At 50.1% G+C, this 7,155-nt stretch overlaps 1 long non-coding RNA gene across 1 annotated transcript; it reads left to right on the top strand.

The window, feature by feature from the left end:
- The first annotated feature begins 201 nt into the window (after nt 1-201).
- LOC145515687 (uncharacterized) lies at nt 202-6,910 on the top strand. The gene is made up of 3 exons (XR_014060969.1): nt 202-703; nt 4,953-5,067; nt 5,324-6,910. It is a non-coding gene; the product is annotated as an uncharacterized LOC145515687 (long non-coding RNA).
- Nucleotides 6,911-7,155: the final 245 nt, after the last annotated feature.

Below are 7,155 nucleotides of genomic sequence, written 5' to 3'. Positions count from 1 at the left end.
TTCTGAAGATAAATGGTGATGGTTGCACCATACTGTGGATGTATGTACTACCACTGAACCGTATACTTAAAATGACTAAAATGATACATTTGTGTTATGTATATTTTATCACTAAACATACATTATTTTTTTTTTAAAGTTTCCACACTGCCAGTAGGAAAGCTAGCAAATAAACCTCTTCCCCACCTTGAACTCAGTCTCATCATCTTTAATAAACAGGCTGACTAGAGGCTTCTGGGTCTGCGGTCTAATGTTTCCATGGTAACCAGAAGAAGCAGATGCTTGGTGAGCAGGCTCTCACCATCAAATCAACAGGGCCCACCCTACTGGTCTCCCTCCTATCCACTCCATTCTCTAAGTTGCTACACACAGAGCTAAAAATCTATTAATGTGCCTCTCTGCAACTCACTCCATCACTCAGCGATGCTGTAGTTAATTTCCACTTGTTCTTCCTTCCATTCTAGAACACCTTCTCCTCCTCATGCCCCACTCCCCCAGCTTGTTCATTTACTAGCCCTTCCTTCACCTTCAAATTCTTCAGGGCTAACTACAATGTTGCTTCCTCCAGGAAGTCTTCCTTTCCTGACTGCCCGGAGGACGAGGAGGACGAGGAGGACGAGGACGTCACATCCTTTGTTACATGTTCCCATGGCTACCTGCCTCCTCCCAAGGGAAGATATTCATGGAACAAACCCCAGTGAGGGTGAGAAAATCAGAAAGTGGGAGAGGGGAGAGGGGAGAGTCATCCCAGAGGTCTTTTATCTAAATTAGAGAGAAGCTTGTGAGTATTATGGACTTTGGAATCAGAACCCAACAGACTGGAATCCCCAGATCTCTTTCTCAGGTGCTATGTGACCGTAACCAAATTACCTAACTGCTTCAAGTCTCTGTTTCCTCTTCCGTAAAGCTGAGATAAAGTTTCCTAACTCTCCATGGTGTTGAAAAGTTGATGAGAAGTGACATAGCCCAACAGCTCTTGACTTGGGTAACTCTCCAGCAGTCAAACGTCCTCACCCCTGCTTACCTAATACCTGGATTACTGCCTGCACTCTGCTTCCTCCCCAGCTCATTTCCCAAGTTGCAGCCAGAGCATCTTTCTAAATGGCACCTATGATAACCTCTGCTTGCCTCTGGTCATTCATTTCCCATTGACTCTGGGATAAAATCTACATTCATAGTTGGTTCTCTGCTATACTCTCTTGCCTCATGTCTCTCTACTGCCCCCTATGGCCTGAGTTCCAGCCACGCAGAATCTCAGCCCAGGCTCCTTCCTGCCTGTAGTCTTTGCACCCATTTCTTCCTGAGCATGAAACATCATCCACAATCCCACGCTTTGCCTGACAACAAGTATTTGTCCTTTGGCCCTACCCTGTGCCCCATAGAACCCTGTGATTTTCATCTTCCTGCCCTTTATTGCATTCTTTGTGTGCATTACAATTTTTTAAAAACTGGCTTTACCAGTTTTATTAATGTATAGTTGGCACACAATAAACTGTACATATTTAAGTATGTAATTTGATTAGCTCTGACATGTACATACACATGGAAGAATCACCACAATCAAGATAACAAATTTATCTATCAGCCTTTCCGATTTCTTTGTTGTCCTCAGTTGTCCTTCCTCCTGCCCTCTCCAACCCTTCTCTCATTTGCAGGCAACCACTGACTGATTGGGGCTTCCCTGTTGGCTCAGACAGTAAAGAATCTGCCTGCAATGCAGGAGACCAGGTTCAATCCCTGGGTCAGCAAGGTCCACTGGGGAAGGGAATGGCAACCCACTCCAGTATTCTTGCCTGAAGAGTTCCATGGACAGAGGAGCCTGGTGGGTTATCGTCCATAAGGTCACCAAGAGTCAGACACAATTGAAGCAACTGAGTGAGCGAAGATTTACCATTTTAACTGTTTTTAAGTAAACAGTTCAGTAGGCATTAAATATATTCACGTTGTTTTACAGTCATCACCACCATCTACTTCCAGAACTTTTGTCATCATCCCAGACTGAAACTCTGTACCATTAAAAACTAATTCCTCATTTCTCCCCACTCCTTCCAGCCCCATGGAAACCAATATTCCGCTTTCTGTCTCTATGAACTTGACTACCCTAGGTACCTCAAATGAATCATACATTTCCTTTTGTCACTGGCTCATTTCACTTAGTGTAATGTCTTCAAGTTCATCCATGTTGAAGATGTGACAACGTTTCCCTCTTTTTAAGGCTGAATAGTATTCTTTTGTATGTATATACCACATTTTGCTTCTCCATTCATCCATCAGTGTACACTTGGGCTGCTTCCATCTTTTGGCTATTGTGAACAATGCTGCTATGAACACGGGTATACAGATATCTGAGTCTCTCATTAATTGCATTTTAAATTTTTAAATATATTTTTAATTAATTGCATTTTAATGGTTACATACCATTGCCTGCAACAGTGTCTGACACATAACAAGCATTTAATAAATATATGTGACACTGACAGCCAAATGAATGGAGTGAGTGAGTCCCAAACTGCACGTTAACTCAGATAGACTTATATCACTTGTCCTGTGGGTGCCACTCACAGCATTCTAATGCCAGGATGCCAAGTCAGTTAAGAAACTGATCTCTTTGGATCCCATCCAAGAATGAGGAAAACACTTCTCCTGCTTTAATTTGTCACCCTTGCCTCTCCTTGCTGTCCCACGGGAGGCCCAGCTGCCTGAGGTCTCTGGGTCAGTCACAAGATACTCAGTGGCAGGCATAGCTGAAGCTGCTCCGAGAAATTCTTTCCTCTGAGACATCTGAGGAACAACTCACTACCTCCCTTCCCGTGAAATAATAACAACATTAATAGCTAACCTTTTCTGTGCTTACCCTGGGCCAGGTGCTTTATAAGCATTATCTCATTTAATTGTTAAATAACCCTTAATTAAGTACCATGAGACTCCGCACCCCACAAAACAAAACAAAACAAAACAAAAGCACAGAGAAGTTTGTTAACTTGCCCATGGTCACTCAGCTAGCAAATGACAGAGCCAGGGTTTACATGCAGGCACTCTTGACTCCAGAACCTACCAGGCAGAATAAAAATCCCTCTGTTGTGCTATGTGAATAAAGAGGGGCCTCACAAGCCACTCTACTCACTCAGAGTTGCCTCTAGAGTTCACCGGGTGTTTCAGTAGCATTAAGAGCTGACTCAAGCAAAGCCTGCTCAGCCTCCCATTATGTAAATCTCTGCAGGAAGATGGACCTCCATGAATGAGCCTGTCATCAAAGCAGGGCCCACCTGGTGTCTGTTAGTTATTCAGTCAAGTCCTTGTGTCCCCATGGACTGTAGCCTGCCAGGCTCCTCTGTCCATGGGATTTCCCAAGCAAGAATACTGCAGTGGGTTGCCATTCCCTTCTCCAGGGTATCTTCCCACCCCAGGGATTGAACCTGGGTCTTCTGCACTACAGGCAGATTTTTTACTGTATGAGCCACCAGGGAAGCCCAGGGCCCATCTGGAGAAGGAAACAAAGGTGGAAGCCAGGTTCAGGAGAGCTGGGTGGCTACCACTCTTAGGAGAGAGGGTGCACACTTATTTGCATTTATGGCCACATTCTGTGGTTTAGCCTGACTGTTCCATCACTCAAGCTGCTTCCTAAATCCTGGTCCCACAAGGGCAAGCTTCACCTGCCCTGACCAGTGTCCAGGCATTCACGCAGCCTGCCCTGCCTTTGGGGAGCCTCAGTGTCATGACATCTCTCTCTGTCAAGTCTACCACACCTCTGCACCTTCCTCTTCCCCTCCCTTTGGGGGTGCCACCCTGCCCGCCAGGCTCCTCTGTGTTGCTTCAGCTGTGCCAGGGCCCTGATCTCATTGGGAGGCTGCACCCACTCCCATGCCACAAAAATGACCGTCCCACCCATCACTGTCTGGACGTGGGAGGAACTATTTAAAGGCTGCACCTACCCTCAGGGAAACTAAACAGCAAGGATCCTCCCTCCTGGGATACAGGTGGAGAAACTGAGTCATGGAAGCACCTTGCCAGGGCATTTCCAACCCCTCCATGACTCAGTGAGGTCACAATTCCACGAGGCCCCACCCACAAGCTGTGGGACTTCAGGCAGGAACTCGGCCCTGTGCTTTATCATGGACACGGGACCTGGTGGTGCCACAAATTTTTCCCAGGGCTCATCAGTGACAGTTCTGGGATGCCACCTCTCAGGCCCTGTTATGTTGAATCCTGACCCCGGCACAGATGGCAAATCAAGGCATTCTGGCTGAAGATAACCCAGATGGTTCTATATACCTGTGAGAAAGATAAAGCCACCAGATGTGTGTGTCTGTGTGTCTGTCCATTCTAACGCAATCGGTACCAGCAAACTCCCTCTGCTGTGCTACATGACAATCCCTAACAAAGACTAAACAAGTTGCAACTGTTGTTGGCCAAAATCTTGGCCTTCTCTGCCCACCGAAGTCAAATGAAAAATACAAAGACAGAGTTTGGAGGAAATAGAAAGGTGGCTTTAATTCTCAGCTAGCAGCGAGGGGAACACAGTACGCTTATGCTTCAAGAACTGTGCCTTCCCCCCTCCATGAGGAGACTAGGGACTTATATAAGATGAGGGCTCACAGTCAGGAATCCGTGATGAGGAACAAAGGTACTAGGATCTCGATTTTCTGTTTCTTGCACTGTTTCAAAGACAGTCATAGGCTGGCATCAGGAACCCAGTAATTGAGTCTGGCAGTTCTGTGGCCTTCTTTCAGATATTTAACTACAAGGGGAAGGGTGTTATAAGGCTAAACACCAAGTACAGGATGTATTTAGCATAGAGTCAAAGGAAAATAGATGCCAAGTGTAGCTCATGCAGAGTTAGGGGCACAAAAGCAAACTTGGTTATAGACATGCAGAGTTAGGAGCAGTTAAAGTAAAAAAAACTAGGAATGTTCAGGTCTGCTCACTGTTCTCTTTATCTTCTTTGTTCTCAGGAGAGGGAAAAGAGAGAAATTCATTCCTCTTTTTTTCTTTTTCTGCAACAAGACCACAGTTCTAAGGGATGTGCATCTGAGAAGCAGATGATGGACTTCCCTGGTGGTCCACTGGGTAAGACTCTTGTGCTTCCACTGCAGGGGACACAGGTTCAGTCCCAGGTTGGGGAACTAAGATGGTGGGGGAGAGGGGGACAAGTCCTTTAGCTTAAAACAAAAAAGCCAGTTGGAGAAGCAAAGATGGCAGTTCAGGCCAGCTGTCTCTTCTGTTTGACTCTTAGATACCTATTCTGTTGAACTCGATTTGGCTCTTAGCTGTGTTTGTCAAGTGTCCCGCAAAGCCTCATAAGTTCACTTTCTTCTCCTTCCAGGAGGGAAAAGGACTAAGTTATCAAGTAGCGCCAGGCTGGGAAGAGCTCTAGTTTTAGGTACATCATAAATCTTCACAACAGTGAGCTGCTGTCCGGCCTACAGATGAGGACACGGAGGCTCAGAAAGGCTATCAGCGGGTCTCGCTGCAGGCTCTGGATGGGCGGGGCCTTTCCAGCTCGCCTCCCACTCCTCCGGCCCCGGACCCCAGCAGGCCTGTGCCCCCATCACCTTGCTTCCTCGGCCTGGGGAACCCACATCTCCACTGGCCAGATATCTTGCATTTTTCAAGGCCCCAACCTTCTCCTCCCTGATGCTCACAAATCGTGAGGTCACACCCCCTTCAAAACCCTCTACTTCCCTGGTGGTCCAAGGGGTTAAGACTTAGAACTTCCAAAGCAAGGGGCTCAGGTTCAATCCCTGGTCAGGAAACTAAGATCGCAGAAGCCCCAGGCAAGGTCAAAACGAAACAAAACAAAAAGACAAAAACCTACAGTTACCCTTCTCCGGGGTCCTCCTGGTTACCTTATACTCCAGTTCTACAGCCCACAAACCGCACCCACTACACCGGGAGGTCCCGCTGCGGGTCACTAAGAGCGCCCACCCCTCGGCCGGCCAGCCAGCTCCGAGGACACGACCTCCCTCCCCTCCCGCTTGGGGCAGCAGCCAAGGGAGGGAAGGGCGGCGGCTGTGAGAACCGCCGGCCAGGGAAAAACCCAAAAGCCCAGAGTCGTGCTGTGACCGGAAACCTCCCGGCGGCGCAGCGGTGCGCGGGAGCCAAGGCTGTGTGGATGACTGCAAACCCGACCCCGGCCTGGCGCCCCCCGCGGGTCCCTCCCTCTCCGAGCCCCCTCCCCCCAGCAGCTCAGACTCCGTCTCCTCCCCTCCTGGACCAGTGATGATTCACCAGGGACACCGTCCTCGCCTGGACAGGGGTGGGACAGGCCGGGATCAGGTCTCCGCCATGGCCCCAGGAAGGTGCCCCCCCATCCTCGTGCTCCCTCCCCACCTAGGCCCTCCTCCCTCTTCGCACCCTGCCCCTCCTTCCCTCCCCTGCCCGCTCACCCCGTCACTCTCCCCCCCCACCTGGTTCCCCTCCTCTCCTCCACCCTCCACCCAGGCTCACCCCCACCCTGCTCCCCTCTTCCCTCCGCCCTTGTCTCGCCTCTTCTCCATCCTGTCCCTGTCCTCCTCTCCCCCACCCCGCGCCCTTCTCTGAGTCGGCTCCCTTTCCGCCCCGCCCCTGGCGCCCCGCGCACCCCGCGGCGCAGTCTCCCAGGCTCGGCGCGTCACTGCTCGTCCCACCTCCCGCCCAGCCAATCAGTCCTCTTCTCCTCACCCGGCCTGCGCTCCCCGAGGAGACCAGAGGCCGGAGATGCAAGTCGAACACGGCGTGTGCAATAACCGGGCGAGAGGGCAAGTGCAGAAGAAACTGGAAGATCTGGGGTGGTTGGCGGGGGCAGAAGGAGTCAAGACATCCATCCTTCAGCCAAGATCAACGAGCTGAAGTTAGCCCCGTGCATTTAGCACTCTGTTACTTAACAAAAATGCTTTCCTTCAAATGCTCTCTCGAACCTCAGAACAATCCAGAGAGGCGGGTGTTATCTCCTTCTCAAAGCCGAGGGAAGTACCGCGTGGGGAGATCGAGTCACTGCCCACAAGGTCCCAGGCTGGGTGGCGGAGCCCGGCTGGGTCAGACGCGGACCCAGGCCGGACTCCACGTCCTCTTGCCCAGAAACCAAAGACCACTGGAAGCACGGGTGACGTGCTAGGCCGGCCCCGTTTGACAGCCACTTGCTTGGATTCCTCTCCTAAGAATTTCGAGGGTGCAGGC

Source organism: Giraffa tippelskirchi, chromosome 1 (genome assembly GCF_054371585.1).
Source record: "Giraffa tippelskirchi isolate mGirTip1 chromosome 1, T2T-mGirTip1v1.2.pri, whole genome shotgun sequence".
NCBI lineage: Eukaryota > Metazoa > Chordata > Mammalia > Artiodactyla > Giraffidae > Giraffa > Giraffa tippelskirchi.
Note: the sequence above shows the minus strand (reverse complement) of the source record. Positions and strands in the feature narration are given on the sequence as shown.